Raw genomic sequence first — 26,324 nt, 5'->3', positions numbered from 1 at the left:
GGTAAAAGATGAGAAATGAAAGTGGGCTCTTAATCAAGTACAAGTACAAAGTAGCAGAAATATGGTACAAAGAAAATGTTGTCTAGGTGTGGGAAAATGTTATTTACAAAGTTGAACTAAGTAAGAGGGACCTTGACAATTTTCCACAGCTTTTTACATTTCCCTGAGTAAGTGTAAGGATGATCTTGGGATGATCTGGATCTTGGGATTAAGACAGTCCCTCTTCTGGTTGGGTTTAAACAGACTCCCTATTTGCTTGGTATAAAACTACCCTCCAAAGAGGACCCTGCAGTCCAAGAATCTGTAAAGTAAAGTAAAGTAAAGTAAAGGCCCTCCCGTTGTTCATCGATTTGCTCAAGCAGGCCCAGTAATGTCTCCATTGGAGATTTTGTTGTTACTGTGTTTGGCATATTGAATACATCAGGGGTAGCTTGCCAGGCTCTGCCGTGCAGGCGAGATACTCTCAGTAGCTTGCTGGGCTCTCCAAGAGGGGCGGAGGAATAGAACTCGGGTCGGCCATGTTGGCTGAGTGCAAGGAAAACGCCCTATCACTGTGTTATCGCTCCAGCCAAGAATCTGAGTGTCTCAATATCCACATTGCTTCCATCCCATTTCCAGTAACTGCGACCTGTGAATTATGAAAACTAATTACATCATCTCTTTTGCCCTTATCATAATAAATAAAAATAAACACAATAAGAAGCCCAGTCTCCCAGGTCGTTTCTCATTTTCCCCAACTTTTATAGCCTCTTTGATTCCTTTTGCCCTCTTCCAGTACACGAAGCCTTTTTCTTTCTGGTTTTCATAGATAGTCATCAACAAAATCCTATATATGTTTGGCCTCCTCTCCAACTAGTGCCTCCAGTTCCTATCCTAACAGTATAATGTATAATAACAGTATAATATCCTAACACTATAATACTGTCTGTTCCCTTCTCCTCCATCCTCCATCCTCAAGTAGTGCCTGTTTTCTCCCCACATTCCTTGAAACAATTAGACTTAGAGAGAGGTGAGGATACTTATCACTTCTCTTTTCCACATCTAGAATATTGTTCCTACTTTCCTCTTCTGAACACTAAACTCCGAATTACAGAAATTCAGGTCCTTCCTGATTCTGGGAAAACAAGAAATCTTGGCTCCCTGTGCTCTCTACTGTTCACAACTTATATGATCTCATTATCCACCCAGATAATGCTTCTAACACTATGGCTTCTCAAAACATATTCTCCAACCTAATTCAAAGTCACATACAAGTTCTTAATTGAAATTCATCCACGCTCTCATCTATACTCTCCACCTCCATCTCCTTTCACTGGTGCCCCAATTTCAGTGTGACGTGTGAGTACAGTTTTTCATTGTCTCTCAACTTCTTCGTGTCTTGCATCATCTCCTTGATCCATTTAAATCCCACAGTCAATAGTCACTACCACTCCTGAGTAGGGGAAGAATATCCTAAATTCCTTCCCTCTCTCCTTGTGGACATACTGACTTGGCAGAATAATATCCCGGTTAACTTCGTCACTTCATTCATTCACATATAGGCTCTGAAATAGAAAAAACACATGATTCTATTGAATCTTTTCACTCTAACATCTGATCTTCGTTGAGCATTTAACATTTCCAAAGCAAAGACAAAAAGTCCTCAAAAGCTTTGTCTCTACTCTCTCCTCCCTCTCTTCTGAATCCACAGGGGCTTGAAAAATCTTTGTATAAATTATGTGACATAGAATAATGTCCTGGTTTTAGATCAAAACAAATTTATATTTTGTAGAGTAAAGGTCACTGTCACTGTCACTGTCACTGTCCTCCCATTGTTCATCGATTTGCTCGAGTGGGCCCAGTAATGTCTCGATTGTGAGACTTGGTTGCTACTGTGTTTGGCATATCGAATACCTCACGGGTAGCTTGCCAGGCTTTGCCATGCCAGCAAAATACTCTCAGTAGCTTGCCGGCTCTCCGAGAAGGGCGGAGGAATCGAACTCGGGTCGGCACGTTGGCTACCTGCAAGGCAAATGCCCTACCCGCTGTGCTATTGCTCCAGACCCGTAAAGTAAAGGTATTAAGATTTATTTCAAGTTTCTAAGAGTCCATTTTTCCTAAGTTACAATGTTTTCAATGATTTCCCCAGAAAACAAATTTTTAAGATAAAAAAGTAAGAGAAGGGGCTGGAGCGATAGCACAGCGGGTAGGGCGTTTGCCTTGCACGCAGCCAACATGGCTGACCTGGGTTCGATTCCCAGCATCCCATATAATCCCCCGAGCACCGCCAGGAGTAATTTCTGAGTGCATGAGCCAGAAGTAACCCCTGAGCATTGCCGAGTGTGACCCAAAAAGAAAAAATAAAAGTAAGAGAAGAATGGACAGTAGAGTTCATTAAAGATTTATACTCAGTAACCAACTTTCTTTAAACATACCTTTATTTTTCGAAACTTCTGGCACCAAAGAATGAATTAGCTGAAGACAGATCTTTTTATTCTCTGAACCTATTGAAAATTAAGGGTTTTGAATAGATGCTAGTTGTGAATTAATAAGACTATCAAAAACTCTATAAAGGTTTCCAAAGCCACTGTCTGTGCAATAGTATTATCCTAATGTTCAAAAATAATATGATACTAGAGGAAAACATCACCTCCAAAAATGAAAAACACTTAAGAAATGAACAAGCACTAATTTTATTTTCAAAGTTACCCTTTCTCCTAAAAATGCATTCTGACTTTCCAGCACCACCACAGAAAAGACTATCTCTGCTATCAGATTGGTGTTTAGGATTCCTAATGAACTGTTATGAAAGAAATCATTAATTCTTCTGAAAATAATTTGCCAAAACTATTCACAATACTCAGTCAAATGGTTTTGGAGGTCCAGAAAATTATACTGTAACAGCTCCTTCAATATGAAGTACTCACTGATTTTCCTTCACGTTTATGTAAACACTCAAGATAGAATTAACATACACACACCTTCACATCATCTAACCTAGGCAGGCACTTATACATTCTCTATCACAGAACTGTACACCTATTTGACATCTTATCAACATAAAATTATTCTTGACCGAGTTTCTTCAACTATGAGTCAAGACAGGGTCACATAACTGAAAGTAGAGTTTGAAAAAGCTGTTTAAATTTATAACTTCGGTAAAAATTTAGTTGTATGAATATTTTGTACAAACTATATAGCTGGTGTAGCATAAAAATTTCTCAGGCTAAAAAGGGTTGTGACACCCAATAAGAGAGAACAAAAGGGAATGCCCTGCCACAGAGGCAGGGTGAGATGGGGGGGATGGGGGGTGGGAGGGATGCTGGGATCCCTGGTAGTGGGAAGTGGACACTGGTGGAGGGATGGGCATTTGATCATTGTGTAATTGAAACCCAAGCACAAAAATTTGTAAGTCTACAACTGTACCTCATATGTCTCACTAATAAAAAATAATAATTAAAAAGATGCATGATAAAAAAAATTTTTAAAAAGGTTGTGAGTGAAAAAAGTTTAAGAAACCTCATTATAGACTTTAAAGCTTCTAGAGTCTCCCAAATATCCTCCTATATTCTTCTAACTTAGTGTCATGATCAAAATATACTTAAAGTTAGTATATATTTTATAAAAATGCTCATTCCTTTCTACCCATTTAATTATGTGTAGCTTAATGATATCATGAGTACTTGATCATCAATAGGACCAAATACATATTAAATATTGCTAGGATTTCTAAGAATGACACATGTGCATTGTATAAATATTCAAATTATGCAGCAATACACCAAAATAAAAATATACTTCACTTGGAAAAAACATTGTTATGATCTTGTTGAATATTCCTTGCTTATTCACATAAATACATGATGGGTTTTTTTTATATTTTTTATTTTATAAAGTTGTTCACAATATTTGATTACATTTAATATTCAAACACCAATCCCACCATCATTACACCTTCCCACCACCATAATTCCTGAACCTCAATCCCTGCCCAAAAGCAAAATCAAAATAATATTTTTTATATTATTTGTTAGGGGCTGGAGTGATAGCACAGCGGTAGGGCATTTGCCTTACAAGCGGCCAACATGGCCGACCTGAGTTTGATTCCTCCGCCCCTCTCAGAGAGCCCGGCAAGCTACCGAGAGCAGAGCCTGGCAAGCTACCTGTGACGTATTCGATATGCCAAACACAGTAACAACAAATCTCATGATGGAGACGTTACTGGACCCGCTCGAGCAAACTGATGAACAACGGGAGGACCGTGATATTATTTGTGGCTGGAGCGATAGCACAGCGGGTAGGGCGTTCGCCTTACAAGCGGCCAACATGGCCGACCCGAGTTCGATTCCTCCGCCCCTCTCGGAGAGCCCGGCAAGCTACCGAGAGTATTCGATATGCCAGACACAGTAACAACAAAGTCTCCAATGGAGACGTTACTGGGCCCGCTCGAGCAAATCGACGATCAATGGGAGGGCCTTTACCTATTTGTTATGAAAAAACGCTGAAAATGCTACAAAAAATTATCCTTAGAGAAAGTATCCTTAGAGAAAAGAGTGTGAAGATTGTTGTATTTCACCAAGGGGCCATTAGCCCTTCTATAAGAGATCATTAACATGTTGTTAAAATTTGAGCCTTGTGTGCTTATATATATGTACATATATATGTAAAAAAATATATTTCCCTCTAAGACTGGTTGCCTCCTACTTTGAACCCTGTCAAATGTGGTATGGTACTCTTGGAGTATGGGCAGGGTGTGTCTTACTGCAACCACGCGGTCCAGGAATAGATTCACTCATGGGTGAGGCTCAGCCCAAGCATGAGGAGAGCTGCCATGAGCAGGGTGGCAGTTGAGTTCTGGAGGTTGTTTGTTTGTTTGTTTGTTTTTTATTGAATCACCATGAGAACAGTTACAAAGCTTTCAGGTTTAAGTCTCAGTCATATAACGATCAAATACCCATTCCTTCACCAGTGCACATTTTCCACCACCAAGAACTCCAGTATACCCCCCTCCCATCCCTCCCACTGCCAGTGTGGAAGATGATTTCCATTTTACTCTCTCTCTACTTTGATTACATTCAATTTTTCGACAGAAGACCTATGATTATTATTTGGAATTTCCCCCCAACATTCAGACCTGCCGAGAAGGCATCATTAGATAATTTGTTTTCTATTGCTGATAATGATGAGCATATGATGTTGCGCGGCTGCAATAGTGGCTGCACAATTTTGGATTTCTGATATTTTAGTAATTAAGTCCGGAGGGATATCTGCCAGAAGCCACTGGGTTCCAGGATTGGTCTGTGTGCCTCTGGGATTATGGCCATTCAGGAGCCCTCCAGCTCCTGAGTTCTGGAGTTTTTTAGGCTGCTGGGGCTTGGTCCCTTAGAGTGGGAAGGGGTTTCACATGCCCTCTCAAGGGCGCTCCAAGTGAAACAGCCTGGTGCGGGGTCCGATGGCTTGGTTATGGTGAACAGACAGTTTTATATAAATGAATTAATATTCTTATTATGTTATACTGTGGTTAGATTTGTTTAATTTACTATGTCATAGATCCTTCCACAAAAACAAAGAGCTACCATATTTTTTAACGGCTATATAACAGTACACCTACAAATATACTATTATTTAGCAATTATTATTGTCTCTTCCTAATGGATACTCTTTTTAGCATTTTTAGTTTTTTCTTAAAAAACACAAGTCTGTAAAAGTTACCTTGGTACACACATCTTTTCTGGCAGGAGGAAAGTGATAAGAAGTGCTGAGAATCAAACCCAGAATCAAATCATACATGCAAGGTATGCACTCTACCACTGAGCTACCTTTCCACTCCACTGCATGTTATTTCTACAGTGCATGCATCTTCTAACAGTTATGTAATTGCTTTCTCCAGACAAATTCTAGAAAGTAAATTGCTAGGTCAGATTACATGTACATTTTACTTTTTTTTTTTTGGCAGAGAGTTGGGGGCAGTGGTGCTTTAAAGGACTACACAAGCAGTATTCAGGGGCTGGGGCGATAGCACAGCGAATAGGGTGTTTGCCTTGCATGCGGTCGACCCAGGTTCAATTCCCAAAATCCCATATGGTTATGGTCCCCTGAGCACCGCCAGGAGTGATTCCTGAGTGCAGAGCCAGGAGTAACCCCTGAGTATCAACAGGTGTGACACCTTCACACACACAAAAAAGTTACTACTAGTTGGGCCTCCAAAACATAAAAACAAAACAAAATACACAAGCAGTATTCCTGGCTCTGTGCTCAGGAATCATTCCTGGTGGGGCTCAGAGGACGATATGCCAGGATCAAACCTGAGTTCACTATGTGAAAGGTAAGCACTTTACCTTACCTGCTGTATTATCACTTCAGCCCTATATATTTTATATTTTAATGCCTGTATGTAAGCTGGAGGGATAGCACAGTGGGTAGGGCATTTGGTTTGCATGCGGCTGATCCGGGGTTTGATTCCTCTGCCCCTCTCGGAGAACCTGGCAAGCTATTGAGAGTATCCCATCTGCACAGCAATGCCTGGCAAGCTACCTGTGACATATTCGATATGCCAAAAACAGTAACAACAAGTCTCACAATGGGGACATTACTGGTACCCACTTGAGCAAATCGATGAACAACGGGAGGACAGTGCTACATTTGCTATGTAAGCAGATAAGATATAACAACATATTCCCAATCAACCATACTGTTTTAAAGGCTCCTGTTTTAAAACTAAAGGTTTTACTTTTTTCTAACACTAAAAAATATGCTGAATTTTTTATCGTAGGGATTCTTACCTGATTATCACATATCTTTTGGCCACTCTGAATTTCTATAAATCCTACGTCTTTCAGTTTTATCACCCTGTTGGACAAGGTTTAAAAAATCCTGATGAGTTAGGGGAAGTTGTGGGGGAATACTTTAATACTCATGAAGGGTATAAACCATAACAGAGTTGAGAGAAAGGGAACCAAAAATTAGAAGGTAAAATAGTAAAGAATGGAACTGTTTTATAAGCAGCATGAAAGGGAAAGTCTATATAATTTTATCATTATCAAAATATTAACAGTAAATACATTATCAAATGTGATTCATATCATAACTATATTGTTTTACTGATACAATTAGATATCAAATCAACTAACAACGAGTGTTTTTACAGCACTTTCATGAAAAGCAGAATGAGCTCCGGGCAGTGTAGAATGAGTTACTTATCCTGTAAACTACAACTAGTTTTTGAAAAGTCACTTCCCTTCCCTGTATTAAATATTCTCAGCTCTTAATTTTAAAAATCAAATCTTCACATAAACTTTATTGTGTTCTAAAGTAGATTCCTATCTTGGTTATCTGTACTGTAACTCATAATTATTTTAATTATTTGTTCATCTATCCTCTTCATTTGATGATGTATTCCATGTCTAAATGTTCACCTCAAATCCCCTACACTTTACACAGTACTTGGCACAAAATGAAGGAAATGGGAGAAGTATGAATAATTGAATCAATAAGTTGATGATTATATAATGAGGTGGTAAACCAGACAGACCTCTAGGGTGTGCTTAGATGCAAAAGTATTAAGGGCATTCCTTCCTGCTGAATTCTATAGGCTGAATTTAATTAGATTAAAACATTTATGGCTCACCTAATTTAAATGTAGTCTTATGCTTGGTCTGCAGAGACATAAAGGGTAGCCAAGGATACATGGGAATTAGGGCTTGTCCCTGACCTTCAATAAATGGGTCTGGCTAGGAAAAAACTGCCTTAAACAACTAGGACAAAAATACAGAACCCCAATAAAAACAATTACTTCATCGTTGTGATAGCCCAAGTAATAAAGTGAGTGATCTGAGTAACAGAAATAGGGATGACTCATCATGATGAGATTATAATCATACAGAGAAATAAACTCATTCATAACTATATAAGTGATACCCGATGAAAAGCAACCCTAGTATCCTTTCATATCCTGGTACTGGAGAGAAAAGAAAACCCTTAAGTCAAAAATTGAGCTCCACACTCCAGAGATCATAGGATCCTGACAGGGTTACAAGATAGAAAAACAAATCAGCTTAATGCACAATGTCAGGTTTGGCCAAATCACAGCTACTGCAGACTGCTTTGAAGGCATATAGAATGAAAACCTGTCCAAAAAATCAATGTTATTCTCAGGATAAAAATGCAAGAGGTTGCTGAATTTTAAATATGAAAATAGTAAATGAAAGTAAATATAATAAAATATAAAGAGAACTTCTAAATGCAATGAGACCCCCACATTCAAATCTTCTGTCATATACCATCCAATGAAGACAAAGAATGTAAGAGAACATGGGGCTGGAGCGATATTACAGTGGGTAGGATGCTTGCCTTGCATACAGCCAAACCAGGTTTGATACTCAGCAGTCCATATGGTCCCCTGAGCACCGCCAGGAGTAATTCCTGAGTGCAGAGCCAAGAGTAACCCCTTGCTGGGAGTCAGGATACTCCCCGCCCCCAATAACAGAATATAAGAGAACATAACATGCTCACTGCATTTAGAGGCTTCACTGTTTAATTGTGGGGGGAAAAATAGGAAAAAAAATATTCAAACAAGGTAAAAGTTTCTCAGTACACAGATATGCATCTTTTAGTGGTGTAGCTGGTGATGGTGATGGTGATGGAGATGGTGATGGTGGTGGTGGTGGTGGTGGTGGTGGTGGTGGTGGCGGTGATGGTGGTGATGGGACGGGTTTGAAGGGGTGGGGAGGGAGAATTGAGGCAATTCCTTGCAGTAATCTGGGCCTCCTTCCTTACTTGGGTGGCGGGAACAATAGTACATGTGTGTAAAGGCACTTGTCTTGCACCCAGTTGACCCAAGTTCAATCCCTTGTGCCCTTTATGGTCCACTGAACACTACCAGGAGTGATTCCTGAGTGCACAACCAGGAGTAAATCCTAAGCATTGCTGGGTTTGACAAATAATTTTTTTAAAAAACCTAAAATAAAAACACAAACATTTTAAAACACATTTAAATGTGAGCCCTTTCCTCCATCAGTGCTCACAAAAAGGAAGGGGGGTTCAGGCTTTAATTTTCTATCTCTGAAATCTCTTCATTCAAGAAATTTACACTAGCTAATCTTTGCATCTGGAATGCAAAATTTTAACTCTTCTTAAAAAGAGAGGCCTGGGAAGATTATACTATGTCAGCTCCTTCCAAACCATGAAGGAGCTTCCCTTTCCATATATTTCCCTCCAAACCCTAATTTAAAAAAAAAAATCACTATACAATTGGTAAGGATCCAATCAGCAATATATAAATAAATAGCAAAATAATACTGAAGAATCCAAGAAGAAGCCGTACTTATTTCTTTTACAAATTAACACATCAGCAAAAAATGAGGAGACAGTTTATTCCATGAGAATGACATATGTGAGATTTTAATAATTAAGCCAATAGTTCAAACTAGGAAAGTAATGAAATTTAAGTTCATATTACCTTGAGTACAAAAAAAACCCTTATTTTATGCATAAAAATTATGGAGAATAAGCCAGACAGCATAGTAGGAAAGGCGCTTGCTTGTCTCACATGCAGTCAACCCAAGTTCAATCCCTGTGCTAAGTGCAGAGACAGGAGTAAGCTCTGAGCACTATTGGGTTTGGCCCCAAAGCTAAATAAAAATGGAAAAAGAAAAAATATATATATATATATGTATATGGAAAATAGACAAAAAGAAAACAAGAGCAGCAGCAGTTAGACATAAGAAACCAAATATACAGGCCTAATAAAGGGTTTAAATAACTGGAGCAAGCACTGTAGCTCTATAGCACTGTCCTTCCTTTGTTCATTGATTTGCTGGAGCGGGCACCAGTAATGTCTCCATTGTAAGACTCGTTGTTACTGTTTTTGGCATATCGAATTTGCCACGGGGAGCTTGCCAGGCTCTGCCAATGGGCAAGATACTCTTGGTAACTTGCTGGGCTCCCCAAGAGAGATGAAGGAATCGAACCCGGGTATGCCATGTACAAGGCAAACGAACTACCTGAGGCAGAAAAATACATTTTAAATAGAATGAACGAAAGAAAACTGATGTGCTTTAGCCCCACAGTCAGAGAAGGGTTGCACTGCCAGAAGAGCATCACCTTCGGTTGAGAACAGCAGCAGGTTTATTCCTGCAAACATGTTATAATTAAGAATCAATGTGGGATAGAATCTGCTTGAATAAATTCCAAGAGTTTGTGTAAACAATCCTGTTTTTAATGTCATGTTTCATTTTATTACATGGTATCTGAAATAAAAAGCCTGTTGTTTAGGTCATAAAAAACTTTTAAAGAGGTATACTTTAAGATGACAGCTATAATCATAGCAATTGATTGCCATGATAAACCTCCCTTTACATGAAAGAAAGCAAACACAGAATGTGAATCTGCGCTCAAGTTGTACAGAGTGGCTCTGAAGCCACTGTCAACTTCTGATGTGGGCAGAAATACCATGACACCATGAGGATACATGAACGTTATTTTCATAATAACAGGAAAGAAACTGTATCTGATAGGAATAGGACTTAGTAGGGTCTTATCAAAGAAAGAGGAAGTCAGAGAAGTATGAGAATAGCAGGTGGAGGAACTTTAATTCAGACCAGGTATGCAATGCAGATATTTCTCACAAGCAAGCAACTAAAAAAGTCCTTGTAAATATTGGTAAAATATTTTTCTCTTTGCATTTTTAAGCTAATGAAAAATTTTATAGATATGCAAAATATATTAAGTAGGTTGGACCCATCTGGTACTGTGAAAGACAAAGACAAAATTGCACTGATAGTTATTCACAAAATTATCGGCAGGTTCACCTGGAACTTAGTATTTGTATTTTTAGGACAAGTATACCCTATTGGTTAGACAAGGTCTTAAGATGTGATATTGAAATAATCTAATCGCCTGCATAATTATATTATAAATATAACATTCTAAAAATCCTCACTTATAACATTGAAAGTAAACAATCAGTAGTTCAACTCAGCCCCCCAAAGTAATCTATGTTGCTCCTTGTTCTAAATTAAATTTTGTCATTATTTAAAAAAAAAGACTTCTACATAGCTCTGTGCTGAACAGAAAGAGGGAGTGCAAGGCAGAAAAATACCTTTAAAGTACCATATTCATAAGCACCTTACAAAACAGGCACTGTGATTCCACCCTACATCAAGACGACTGGGCAAAATAAAAATCTGCCAAAGGCATATTTCTAAAATCAGAGACAGGATAGAAATGTGGATCTATCTGGTTACCAGGTCTGTGATGGATTAATGCTGTCAAACCAAATGGTCACTTAAAAGGAAAAACAGGTGGGTATTCTGGGGAGGTGGGAAAGGGGAGAAAGGGAGTAAGGACCAGTGTGAATAATAAATTTGTGCAAAGAATAGAAAGGTAAAAAGAGGTTTAGTCATATTGTGGGCAAACTTCATGCCCAATTGAACAACCTCTTGTCATACAGCCATCTGAGAAACATGGAACTATAAAAATAAGAGAAAGATAATGGAGATAAGGAGACTGAAAGTGCTAAAGAGGTTACAAGGATAATAAAAAGAAGGAAAATATAGAAGGCATCTGTAGAAAGACCAGAAGAACAGAAAGTTAAAATTGAGTACTGAACAAAGGAGATTTGTGAATCTCCAAAGTAAAAACATTAATTTCTAAGGTGGGAATTATAAATAATATCCTATTATTTGCTCCTTGACAAATATTTCACTAATGTTAATAATTAAATCTTTCAGAAGTGATCCACTAAGTGTTCTTTACAATACATGGAACTGTCCAGGGTCTAGCTTTTAACTGCTAAGGAAAGCACATACCTGACTGCGTTATCTTGTCTATGAAACCCCCTCTATGGAGAAGGGCTGAAAAAGAGTATGTCACATTTGAGGACGCTATTCAGTCACAGCTCTGCAACTTTGAAAGAAGACGAACAAAATTCAGTGACTGGCTCAAAAGGAGGGGAAAATGTTCTGTTGAATCAATATTGGCCTTCCATGCCTCGTAAGAGGGACAATGCAGCCTACCAGGGACTAGAGGGTCCAGTTCTGCCCTCAGACACCTGCATCTGTCACCATTGCACCTGCTTCCCCCTGATCTCTACCTTAAGACCTCACAGAGAATGGTCTGTAGCAGGACAAAACTCCAGGATTCAGAATTCAGCAAACACAGAATCTCTACATCCTGGAGCAAATACATGTCTTTACTATTCTGACATGAAGAATTAATTCTCTTGAGAACAATTATATTTGTTTTTATTAAAAATTATAAATACCGGGGGTATGGTGCTGCCAACAGTTCAATCTGTACCTGTGAGGCGAGTGCATCAGCAGCCTGATGGCACCTTCAGACTTCCAGATACCCCAAAATTGCTGCTGTGCCTTTGGCCAGACCCCAAAAACTTGGGGCAAAGTTTACCAAGAAAGTAAACGGCCAAAAGTTAGGTATGTGGGAGACACACCCACAGCCACCTCCACTTCAGCTATATAATTGGAGGCATGGCCTCTCTGGTTCCTGATCGAACTGCTTAACGGCCATGATCCCAGAGACTCAGAAACAAATCTCGGAACCCAAAGGCTTTTGGCAGAAATGCGTCCTGTTCCTACAGTAGGTTACTGGTGCTGGGCCACTGCAGGTGGGAATAGGTTTTGTGCCTTGGCCTGTTCCCCCTGCCGGCCCGGTGACCATCCTCCAGAGGCCACTGGACAGTCAGGTTTGGGCCTGCAGTGATGAGACACGCGGGGCCTCACCAGATGGGGGTGGAACCGGCCCTTTCCTCCCCATCCCAGCGAGACCCCAAGTTGCTGCCTACAAATGGCCTCTCTGGCTCCTGATCAAGCTAATTAACGGCCATGATCCCAGAGACTCAGAAACAAATCTCGAAACCCAGAGGCTTTTGGCAGAAATGCATCTGGACCACATACAAGGTGACCGCCGCCTCAGAGCTTATTGGAAAGCCAGGTATGAGCCAGCAGTGATGGAGCAACTGCAGTCTCATGGGAAGGGGGGCAGTACCAGCTAGTCTTTCATGCCCTACCAAGGTCACAAGTTGCCCCCCACAAGCGGCTCTCCGGCACGGCCATGGCTCCAGAGGCAAAAAGACTTAATCCAGAGCTCGGCAGCTTGCGGCAGAAAAGTGAATGGACCATTCGTTAAACTACGGCACCATACCTCCCCAGGAAGGAAAGGGTGTTCCTCCCTTCCACCTTTTTCCCACCCAGCATCAAGGTGGCCGCCGCCTCAGAGCTTATAGGAAAGCCAGGTATGTGCCAGTGGTGACGGGGAAACTGCAGTCTCATGGGAAGGGGGGGCAGTACCGCCTTGTCCTTCACACCCTACCGAGGTCACAAGCTGCCCCCCACAAGCGGCTCTTCAGCACAACCATAACACCAGATGCACAGAAACCAATCTTGTAAGTATCTGGCTCTTTGCAGAAATCCAAAATCGCGAGGCCACTATTGTGGCCACGCAAGATTATATGATTCTCGTAACCAGCTATAGAAAACAAAGTATTTCACAATGCCTTTTCAGCAATTCTGATTTTGGGAGGGGGGGTTGAATTCTAAACAATAATGGTGCATCTTTTGTCGAAACAATGAATGTAATCAATGTAGAGAAGAGTTAAGTAGAAATCATCTGCCTCACAGGCATTGGGAGAGATGGGAGGGGGGTATATTGGGGTTCTTGGTGGTGAAAAATGAGTACTGGTGAAGAGAGAGGTGTTTGATCATTGTATGACCGAGATTTAAATCTGAAAGCTTAGTAACTTTTCCCACAATGATTCAATAAATAAATATAAGAAAAAAATAAATGAAACTTTGAAAAAAAAGTAAGGTGGAGTTCATGTTCAATTCAATCAGCTAATCAGTGGCTGAATAAATAGCAGTACTCCTACATAATAAAAAAAAGTATTATAAATACAGGGGCTGGAGCAATACTACAACAGGTAGGGTGTTTGCCTTGCACATGGCTAACCTGGGTTCGATCCCCGGCATCCAATATGGTGCTTCCAGCAACGTAAGGAGTAATTCCTGAGTCTGAGAGCAGAGCCAGGGTAACCCCTAAGCATCACTGGGTGTGACCCAAAAGGAAAAAAAATATAAACACAAAATTTTTGTTAATGTATCTTTTAAAATTGTAATATTTCCTTTGTTTTAAAATAGATTTTAAACTGGCAACATGTGGCTATCTCTATACAAATATTCTGGTTCAGAAAAATAGAAAAATATATTAAACTAATAGGATATGATTCTGTATTTTCTCCTTCTCATTTTATTTTAGTTCTATGGGAAGAGATTGAGATCTTCACAGAGTGGGAAAAAATGGAACAAATGATATGTCTCTGCTCTTTTCACCCCAGCAGTCTACAGCTAGTGAGAAAGCTGATCGTGATCACCCTTCAATAATAGACTACATTCTTTCTCCAGCCAGTAGTTGCAGAAAATTTGCTGAACTCTCCTGCTGTCCCGTTCAACAAAAGCAACATCTCTATAAGGAAATATTAATTCTATGAATGTGGCACCAATAACCAGCTACTTGAGAAGTGTGAGTGAATCCAGTGTGAGTGTTGATGAATCCAGGAAAGTAATGGGCTAGTTGTGATGCTACAGATCACAGTTGTGCAAGTCCACAATGCTGGTCATTGCACTTACTTACCCTGACAGATCATAAATAAGGAAAGAACCTTCTGCCACACAAATATGATACCTTGTAAAATCACACTGATCCAAATGAAACTAACTCTGTATCAATGGGAAGTGAACAAAAACACATTAAAACCTTTTTTAAGTCTACTCTGACAATTTTCCTTTGTCAAAACTGAAATTTTATAAAGCAAACTGTTGAACAACACTTGTTAAGGATGTCAAAACGTCTTTCAACACTTAGTCACCTAGGCATTTTTCCTGTGGAATTAATAGATGGTTGAGACAGTCTTATTTGACAGATTCAAAAAATAAGATATCCATATGAAAAAAATAACTCCTTTTACTAGACCAACAATTCTCTTCCCATTCCGCACGAGGATACAACCAATCTTTTCAAAAGAATAGGTTCAGGATTTTTCACAATTTCCAGTAAATGAAGACTCTGAAATCTTCCAATATTTTATTATACACATTCTGCACAAAAAGTGTTTAGGTTGGTTCCACAAGAATTCTGGATCCATAGACAAGAAAGATCTCAGGTTTGTTTTTTCTTAATTGAATCACTCTGTCACTGCTGGATATAGTTACAAAGCTTTCATGATAGAGTTTTAGTCGTACAATGTTCCAACACCCATCACTCCACCAGTGAATATTTTCCACCACCAATATCCCCCATATCTATCCCCCCAATGTGCCTCTATGGGAGACACCTCTCTCTCTTTTCTTATCATTTAAAATACAGATACTGAGAGGACATCATATTTGGTCATTTGCCCACTTTCAGTACACATCTCCAATCTGGAGTGATCCCTTCCAACAATTATTGTCATAATCCTCTCTTCTCCGTCCCACCTACCTTCTCCCCCAGCCTTTGAGGCAAGCTTCCAACCGTAAACCATTCGTCCTGACCCTTGTTTCTACTGTCCTTGGATGTTAGTCTCTTAGTATGTTTTGTTTCTTTTTCTTTTCTTTTTTTTTTTTAATATCCCACAACAAGTGTGGTCATTCTATGGTCTCAGGTTCTATTGGTCTATCTCACCACTGCTCTGTTCTAGAGAAACTGCCAAGATCATAGTTCTTACTCAACCAAGCAGCCCTAGGACAAAAACAGTTTCAGAAGAAGAGGCATATTGCTTAGTATAACAGCTTAGTCCAGCAGGGATAATAATTATAACAGAAATATGTATCTTCTCTTGGTCCAGATCACAGATAGCTTGTAGAAACAATCAGCAAGAACAGAGGACCTGAGGAAAGAAGTCAAATGGAAATGCTATGCCACATTAACAGTCAAGTAGAATAAAACTCTACCAATCACTTGGTGCAGAGTCCGGAGTCTTCCCCGCCCCTAAGCTATATTTCTATCTTCATGAGGAGGGCTAACCGGATTATGGCTCTTTCTCAGCCTAAAAGGTTAAATCTTCCTACATGTGCCACATGCCTGACAATGTTTTCTTTCTATGTATCCTTACTAAGCCTTCTATTTCTTTTTTAAGTTTAAAAAAACTTTATTAAAGCTCTAAGGTTTGGGAAATTATTCCAAGTTAAGTTTTCAAAATATAGTGTTTCAGCATGAATACCACCACCAGAGTCAGCTTCTGTCCATCTGCGTCTCCAGGTTCCCTCCCACACCTCAGTTTGACTCTTTAGCAGCAAGTTTTTATATTTGGTTATTGTAGTTTAGATCTCATGTTTCCAGTATTGCTGCTTTTGTGGTTTGGATAACTAGTTATGCCACTGGTCTACATCACTTATTTACCCAAGGACCTTGACTCATGGGATCCTCCATGTTCTTCCCCCTCCCTTACTTCAACCTATTCTCCCCTTTCTCCCAACAATTTCTTTTTATTTTTAATTTTTATTAGTGAAACACCATGATGTACAGTTGTAGACTTACAAATTTTTGTGCTTGGGTTTCAGTTATACAATAATTGAGTACCCAGCCCTCCACCAGTGCCCATTTTCCACCACCACTGATCCCAGTATCCCTCCCCCCTCCATTCCTCCTCCCCCGGTTCCCCCCTGCCTCTGTGGCAGGGAATTCCCTTTTGTTCTCTCTCTCTCCTTTTGGGTGCTGTGGTTTGCAAAAGAGGCATTGAGTGGCAATCATGTTCAGTCTATAGTCTACTTTCAGCATGCATCTCCCATCTTGGGAGGATCCTCCCAACACCCTTCATTTGGTGCTCCAGCCCTCTATTTCTTAAGGTGACTTGAATGTGTTTCTGTCCTTGTGGTCAAAGATGGTCCCATAGCAATGAAAGCAATCCTTTTCTTTTTACTAACTATAAACAATCTCTGATTCCCCCCCCCCCCCGCCATCAGATAGCCTATACATAATCTCACACATTTAGAGGCTATTTTGCCTATATTTGGAATCACAAAAAAAAAAATCACTTGCAAAGTATCTCTTGCTTGGACTGCCTTTAAATTGCTCTTTATTTTTGTTTTTTCTACGTCACTGCCACATGTAGACAGTAATAATTTACATCCAAGTAAATGTAGGAGATTTTGTAGCACTGAGTCAAGAATAAAAAACAGAATCCTACACAAAGCCTTAGTAGTCTCCCCATTCTCTCCTGCCTCCCACCCCTCCTCCTCATATCTGGGCTGATTTCAAGGCCCAGGACAAGTAGTTTTTCATTGGCAACACCTGATTCTTTTGATCTCTGTAGAAGAAACTTGGCTACCAAAACAGTTAGAAAACTGGGAAGAGGACAGGTTGTATCATAAATGGATGCACCTCAGAATCCCTTTCCTACCACGTTATAACAGAATTATAATGTTATTATATACATATATATATATATATATATAGTTCCTTGTCCCACAAAAAACACATCTTTCAAGTCAGTGATTCACAATCACAAGTATTGGAAATGGAGTGGGAGGGATACTGTTAACACACAGACTTGGTTAGAGTAATATGAGTATTCAGTCACCAGGAATACTAAATGCCCTAAAATGAAGGAGAAAGTTCTATAAATGATGAATCATTCCATCAAAATGCTAATAGTGCCTATGAACAGGGGCTATCCAACATCTGGGACAGATAAAAGAAGGAAAAAGTGAACTGAAAACAAGAGAATAAGAGGCCAGAGCAGTAATACAGTGAGTGCGGTGCTTGCCTTGCACATGCCAACCTGGGTTCAACCCCCAGCACCCCATGTGGTCTCCCGAGCACCGTCAGGAATGATTCCTGAGTGCAAAACCAGGAGTAAGAGCTGAGCACCACCAGGTGTGGTCCTAAAACAGGAAAAAAGGAAGGAAGAAAGAAAGGGAGGGAGGGAGGGAGATGACAAATGACCAAAAGCAACAGAAACTGAGAAGTGGTATTCAGTAGGAAGCTTACAAAAGTGGGAAGATTTGGGCGGGGGCGGGGCAGTGGTGACCACTGGGACAGCGGTGGAGGGAAGTGTACACTCTACTGAAGCATGTGGTACTGGAACATTTTGTGTATGAAACCAGATCCCATTAACAGTATTGTAAGTCATGGGGCCTAAAATTAAATAAATTCTGGGAAAAAAATCTATGAATGTATGAAAGAGATCGATAAAGGAAAGTATTGTTTGACTTTTCTACATTAAAACCAAGATAGAGTAGATCAATTATGCATTTTGTGAGTATGCCTAATAAATACTAGCACCAGAGACATAGCAAAGCTTAATTTAAATCTTCCAATTTAGATCTAATCCCTGCACTAGTCCTTTGACTTACAGTCAAATTGAAATTTTATATAAGAGTAACATAATTACTTGTGTCATATTAAAATATTTTATCACCCAAAGAATGTATCACTGTATCACTGTCATCCCGTTGTTCATCTATTTACTCGAGCAGGCACCAGTAATGTCTCCATTCGTCCCAGCCTTGAGATTTTAGCAGCCTCTCCTTACTCGTTTTTCCCAATGCTGCTGTATTGGGGGCTCTTTCAGGTTCAGGGGAATGAGACCTGTTATTGCTACTGTTTTTGGCACATCGATTATGCCATGGGTAGCTTGCCAGGCTCTGCCGTGTGGGCGGGATATTCTTGGTAGCTTGCTGGGCTCTCCAAGAGGCAAAGAATGTATGTTGATAATAATTCCATTCCATATTCCCAAAGAGAAGAAACACAAGGTTTTAGAATAAAAACAGATTTCTCCAATCCTCTTGTCTTTATAGCATTATCTGAAAAAAAAATCTAATCAAAGAACAACACTTTGATTAGTTTAGACGGATATTTTTCTTTGTGTATTGTGGCCACTTTAACAAGTCATTTTTTTTAAATGATTCACCATGAGATACAGTTACAAAGCTTTCATGATTGAATTTCAGTCATAAAATGATCAAACACACATCCCTCCACCAGTGTACATTTTCCACCACCAAGGTCCCCAGTATCCCTCCTGCCACCCCCACCCAGGCCCCACCCCCACCTCTGTGGAAGACAATTTCCTTCTTACTCTCTCTCTACTTTTGGGCATTATGGTTTGTAATACAGATACTGAGAGGTCATCATGTTTGGTCCCTTATCTACTTTTAGTACACATCTTCCATCTCAAGCAATCCCTCCAACCATCATTGACCTGGTGATCCCTTCTCTATCCCAGCTGCCTTCCCCCGTACCCTGTCCCTCCCCCCCACACACACCCCTACCAGCTCATGAGGCAGGCTTCCAACCATGAGCAATCTTCCTGGCCCTTAACAAGTCATTTTAACATCAAGAGATCACTCCAATAAAAGTAATTAACTTACTCTTCTGAATAGTCTTCTTCCATCCTCCCTCAATTTTTCCTTTATTCCACCAAAAAAAGAAACTTTATCCAGAATATATTGTTGTGGTCATGCATAAAATAATGCTTTCAGATAAAATTACAATCCAGTTTTGTTCATTATTTCCCACACTCACCATTCACCCTTTAAACTTTCAGTATACCTTAGTTACTGCTTTTCACAAGGATTAGTAAGGATCCTTGGAATTTCCTTCCAGAAATTTGAAAAATAGGCATAGTTTATTAGTAATTATAGTCTCAAATCTACAGGGTTCCTAATGCTATGTCTGGTTTACAGATAACTCGACTGTAAAAGGAAACTGCAAAGTGAGACCAAATTATTAAATTATGGTCTTAGGCAAACTCAGAGCAAAACTAAATCACTGTAATCATTCAGCAGGATTCTAAACCTGGGGCAAATCCATTCCTACCCCCACACAGTTTATAATACTGATATATATTTTTTGTTGTCAATATTGTAGTAATAGTGACATGACTGAAAAGAGGCCAGAATGCTGTTAAATATGCTAAGATACGCAATTATGTCCCAAAAACAAAAATTGGCTGGTACAATAAGTCAACAAAAAGAGAAACTACTGGTCCTCTGATATCTCTAGTTTTTTCTGGCTTCATAAACAATAGTTTAAAATCATTCCCTCCACAATTTGATCCTTGTATAGTATTTACATGAAAATTACACCTAGCGTGCTGTATACTTTTTAAGCTCTTCAAACAGAGAGATGAAAATCTCTCTCTCTCTCTCTCTCTCTCTCTCTCTCTCTCTCTCTCTCACACACACACACACACACACACACACACACACAGGAAAAAGAGATGGATTCATAGAATAAAATAGAAAAAGCTAGCAAATTTTGGATTTCTTTTAACAAGATCTAGTAAACACTAAACCTAGAAAATACTGGGTCTTTTACCTTCAAGCTCTAAACCCATAGTTTGTGTCAGCTATTTACCTGAACTCTTCAGTTAGTTGCACTGCAGATGCCTTTTCTCTGCTGCATCTCTAAACATATTCATCACTGAATATGTAATAATATTCATCATGAATAGTAATGATGTATGTTTATGGGAATCTCCAGAGAGCTACAGGCCCTAATTGTCTTTTTAGTTCAGTAAATAGTACTCTTACTGAGTCATGTGAGGCAATTATGGACATCAGACTTCCAGGTGCCCTCTGCTGTATCCTGGGTAATTATTTAGCACACAGCATTGATTTGAGAAGCTTAAAACAACTGCTCACCCAGTTTTTCATCTGAGTGCTTACTTATTAAAAAAAAAAACTTTTTTTTATTGATTGAGGTTCTGTGAATTACAATACTGTTAATCTGTTAATGATGGTTTCCCTTGCACCCCCCACCAGTGAACCCACCTCTCTCCCTCAAGTGTCCTAACACTCACTCCTCCCTCTCAAACACTACCCCCAAGCCCACTCTCTGGCTCAGTTCTCCTGTTGTGCTGCTTTTGGCCCTTTGTTGCCCTTGTGCATCTCAAGTCCCACATAATAGCTGTTTCCTTCTTTTTCTCTGTTTTTAAGCCTCCCTCCCCCACCGTGACTCTTTCCTACCCATTCTTAGCTCTGCTTATATTTGTATTAATTATAATTTCCTCTTTGAGGAGTCTGATTTTAGTTTAAGCTACAGAAACTGGTGATATCAGAAAAGATGCAATTTCCTTTCCATTCATCCTTTTGTGGACCCATCTAAAATTTCAGAAGGTCATGTCAATTGTCATCCTAGTCTCAAAAATCTTTAGCAAAATGAAAATTCAAAGTCAATTTTGCTTGTAATGGTCCCAATGGTATTAAATAAGTAAGAAATGACTGGACATATGACTTCCATAGTGACACTGAATAAAATTAAACAGACTAGGCAGAACCATATGCTCTGCTAGTGCTCTAGAAAGCTATTTCCCCACTGGGGGGGGGGGGGGAGGGAACGATTAATAAAGGAAAAGTTAAGGTAAGTGAAATGAAGGATAAGTTAAGAAAAGTGATCCAAATAGGATCAGGGAAATAAAAGTGAACAGAACTAACAATATAATAAAGTTTACCCAATAGAAAGGCAAATAGGTCTAGTTCGTTTTCTACAGCATATCTCTATCTCCCATGGAAGTCACTTTCCATACAAACTGACTTAATTTTCCCATAGTGATACATTTCTCAGTGGAGATTCCATCCCATCACCCTGACCAGAGATTTCTCATCATAACTATTCATTTATATGGTTCTTTAGTTGAACCAAATATAACTTTAGAAGTATCAATATATTCATTCCAAGAAACTGGTAGAAAAGAACTTAGTAAAACCAAAAAACAATAACAGAATTCTTTGCCTTACCCTGGAGGAAAGGATGTGAGAGTCTTCAAATATATTTAACATCCACATGACCCATCAGCTCTGCGGTTTGCACCATTCACTTGTGCATGTAAGACCACAGCCAGCAAATCACCAACTGTCAAAGATAAATACAAATTAATCTAGGCTAGAGAGATAGTATGGCAGGTAAGGCGCTTGCCTTGCCATGCTGCTGATCCGGGTTTGATCCCTGGCATCCCATATGGTCTCCTGAGCACGACCAGGAGTGATTCCTGAGTACAGAGCAGGGAGTAACCCCTGAAAATTGTCAGGTATCACCCCAAAACAGACAAACAAACAAACAAAAATGAGTGCATGAGGCCAAAGGGCCCATAACTTCAAGCCCTACACTACTGCTCATGGGAATCTAGTAGAGCAAATGCTAAGTGCATAACACATAGATCTAAACAAATATAATGAATCAAGTTCGATAAAGGTTTATGTCTGATTCATACAGGATAAATAGCTGAGTGGCCTGGCCTGAATAGTCAGGGTCAATGGAATAGCCCTCCCTGATACAGTGATCCCAGAACCCAAGGTGACAAAATTACTGCCATCTTTAAGACAATTTCAAGTGTCCCACAGAGATTATCTCTGTTCCAGTCATGTAGTAGCAGAAAACAGTACAAAGGAACATACATGGGTATTCCCTATTAGTTCCCCCTCCCCAAAAGGTAGATCAGAATACTTTGCATTTGTACTCACATTCTATTGGCTAGAACCAAGTCACAGAGCCACACTGAGACTATGGGCTATTGTACAGGTAGAAGTTAGTTTTTGATTATAAAAGGCAGATCAGAGTACAGACTTCTGAGTAAAATATTAGCACAAAAACCTTGGTTTTTCTATAGTGGTTTTCCTAGATGTAAAATAGGATGTAAAATACCTGCTTTCCTCACATGTTCAATATAAGATTTAAAATGAGACAAAGAAGTACTGCTCAGATTTTAATTTGTACACATTCAGCTGGGCATCTCCATAAAAATGCAGATTATAATTTAATAGGTCATGAGTGAAACCTGAAATTCAATATTTCTAACAGGCTCTGAGATGACACAAATGCTGTTCTCTGATCACATTTTAAGTAGAAAAAGAAAAAATATATTTTATTTTATTTTATTTATTATTATTATTTTTTAAAATTTTTATTTAAGTACCATGATTTATTAGACTGTAAATAGTAGTGTTTCAGGCATACAATGTTGCTACACCCCACCTATCACCACAGTGTCAGAGGAAAGAATATATTTTAAACCACAAAAATTTAAATACAGAAGTAAAGAATAATTATGTGCTATTTTTTAAGTGAATTTCCAACCATTCAGCAATTCTTAGCATGTTTAGACATCAGAATTTCATAGTTACAGTACTTAGAACAACTAAAAATTTAAGTGGTCAACCATTGCTTCTTTTTGCAGACAAGGAAATAAACTTGGAAGTCAACGATATCCCCTCCCCCAAAATCTCATAGTTCAATAATGTCCTGGGATTAGAATACAGACGTTTGACTTGTTTCCTGCTATAAACTCATTTAATAGCTTTTTTGAAGAATGATAATTTTTATTCTTCTGCTAAAACAAAAACAAGTATTACTCTGGCTCATTTTCGTTCAGCTGCATTGGTCAGCGAATATAGATAAGGTCTCAGAGGACAGACATTGAGCTACCTTCAAGTAAGATTTTTACCAGTTCTACTGTATTTCACATATTCAAAATGTGGCTTGACAAGTGAAAACAGAGATAGACAAATGGCACTACCTTAAACTAAGAAGCTTCTGCACCTCAAAAGAAACAGTGACCAAAATACAAAGACAGTCTACAGAATGGGAAAGGATATTCGCCGAATACACATCCGACAGGGGTTGATATCAAGGATATACAAGGTATGGGTTGAACTCCACAGAAGAAAACATCCAACCCCATCAAAAAATGGGGCAACAAAAAGAACAGAAACTTTCTCAAAGAAGAAATCCGAATGGCTAAAAGGCACATGAGAAAATGCTCTACATCATTAATCATCAGGGAGATGCAGATCAAAACAACAATGAGATATCATTTCACACCACAGAGACTGGCCCACATCCAAAAGAACAAAAGCAACCGGTGCTGGCGCAGATGTGGCGAGAAAGGGACACTCCTTCACTGCTGGTGGGGATGCCAACTGGTTCAGACCTTTTGGAAAACAGTATGGACGATTCTCAAAAAATTAGAAATTGAGCTCCCATTTGACCCAGCAATACCACTCCTGGGAATATATCCCAGAGAGGCAAAAAAGTATAGTCGAAATGACATCTGCACTTGTTTGTTCATTGCAGCACTCTTCACAATAGCCAGAATCTGGAAAAAACCTGAGTGCCCAAGAACAGATGACTGGTTAAAGAAACTTTGGTACATTTACACGATGGAGTACTATGTAGCTGTTAGAAAAGATAAAGTCATGAAATTTACATACAAGTGGTACTACATGGAAAGTATCATGTTAAGCAAAATGAGTCAGAAAGAGAGGGATAGACATAGAAAGATGGGGAACAAAAAGTAACAAAATAGGAGACTAACACCCAAGAGTGGCCGAGATTAGTACCAGGAACTTTGCTCCATGGCGTGGAGGCCAGCCACACATGCTAGGGGAAAAGGGAGCTCAGATAGAGAAGGGAGCACCAAATAAAGGGTGTTGGGAGGATCCTCCCAGAATGGGAGAAGCATGCTGAAGGTAGACTACAGACCAAACATGATTGCCACTCAATGCCTCTTTTACAAACCACAACACCCAAAAGGAGGGAAAGAGAACAAAAGGGAGTAACCTGCCACAGAGGCAGGGGGGATCGGGGGGATGGGGTGTGGGAGGGATACTGGAACCCGTGGTGGTTGAAATTGGGTACTGGTGGAGGGACTGGTACTTGATTATTGTGTAACTGAAATCCAAGCACAAAAATTTGTAAGTCTACAACTGTACCTCATGGTGTTTCACTAATAAAAAATTTTTTTAAATGTGGCTTGACAAAAGACACATGAAAAATGCTCTACATCACTAATCATCAGGGAGATGCAAAACAAAACAACAATGAGATATCACCTTATACCAAAGAAGCTAGCACACATCAAAAAGAACAAGAACAACCAGTGCTAGTATGGATGTGGGGAGAAAGGGACTCTCTTTCATTGCTGGTGAGAATGCCAACTTGTCTAGCCTTTCTGGAAAATATGGGTATTCCTTAAAAAACTAGAAATTGAGCTTCCACATGACCCAGCAATATAACTTCTGAGAATATATCCTAGGGGTGCAAAAAAAGCACAGTATAAATGACATCTGCACCTGTATTGTCACTGCAGCATTGTTCACACTAGCCAGAATCTGGAAACAACCCGAGTCCCTGAGAACAGATGACTAGTTAAAGAAACTATGGTACAACTACACAATGGAATACTATGTAGTTATTAGGAAAGATGAAGTCATGAAATTTGCTTATAAGTGAGTGAATATGAAGAGTATCATGCTAAGTGAAATGAGCCAGAAAGAGAGGGGCTTAGAATGACTGCACTAATTTGTGGAATATAAAATAACAAGAGACTAATACCAAAGGACAGTAAAGACATGGGCCAGGAAGACTGTTCCACAGTTGGAACCCTGTCTCATGAGCTGGGGGAGAAGGCAGCTGAGATAGAGAAGGGATCACCAAGTCAATGATGGTTGGAAGTATCACTAGGGATGGGAGATGTGTACTGAAAGTAGATAAAGGACCAAACATGATTGTTTCTCAGTATCTATACTGCAAACCATAAGGCTCAAAAAATAGAGAAAGAAGTAAATTGTCTGCCATAAAGGTAAGGGGTGGGGCCAGGTGGGGGTGGCGGGAGGGATACTGGGGACATCGGTGATGGAAAATGTACACTGGTGGAGGGATGGGTGTTCAATCATTTTATGATTGAAAATAATTAAAGTTTTATAACTGTATCCACAGTGATTTGATTTTTAAAAAAAAGTGGCTTGAACACAAATTAAATTCTGTATAACTTCTGACTAAAAGATTTTTTTTTCAATATATGCAAACTCTGAGTCACACTTATTTGGGCACTATCAGCAAAAAAGAAAACCTAGACCCTCAACAGTCAGTTAATCTTCTACAAAGGAACAAAAACTATGAAGTAGAACAAGGAAAGTCTCTTCAACAAGTGGTGCTGGGAAAACTGGTCAGACACATGCAAAAAAAAAAAAAAAGAACTTAGAGCTCTGTCTGATATCATGAACAAAAGTCAAATCAAAATGAATTAAAAAGCTTGATATCAAACCTGAATCCATAAAATATGTGGAGGAAGACAAGGGCAGATCTCTCCATAACATTGAAACTAGAGGCATCTTTAAAGATGAAACAATACTGACCAAGAAAGTGTAAGCAAGCATAAATATATGGGGCTACATTAAATATATGGGGTACAGAAGAGGCTTCTGTACATCAAAGAAAATGAAGACTAGAATACAAAGGCATCCCACAGTGGGAGAAATTATTTGCCCACTACTCATCCAAAGGGTTAATATTCAAGTTATATAAAGCATTAGTAGAACTTTACAAGAAAACCCTTCAAACAACTTTAAAAAATG

The 26,324-nt window shown here is 39.3% G+C and overlaps 1 protein-coding gene across 1 annotated transcript in view; it reads right to left on the bottom strand.

Annotated features, from left to right (window-relative positions):
* The window catches only part of TMEM108 (transmembrane protein 108), a 279,595-nt gene that overhangs the window by 245,708 nt on the left and 7,563 nt on the right, over positions 1–26,324 (bottom strand). The window contains exon 2 of the mRNA XM_056122002.1: positions 21,711–21,825. The gene's annotated coding sequence lies outside the window, so the exon portion shown is untranslated. The remainder of the gene's footprint in view (positions 1–21,710; positions 21,826–26,324) is intronic.

The sequence above is a fragment of the Sorex fumeus genome, unplaced genomic scaffold, assembly GCF_029834395.1.
Source record: "Sorex fumeus unplaced genomic scaffold, SorFum_2.1 ptg000044l, whole genome shotgun sequence".
In the NCBI taxonomy this organism is placed as follows: Eukaryota; Metazoa; Chordata; class Mammalia; order Eulipotyphla; family Soricidae; genus Sorex; species Sorex fumeus.
Note: the sequence above shows the minus strand (reverse complement) of the source record. Positions and strands in the feature narration are given on the sequence as shown.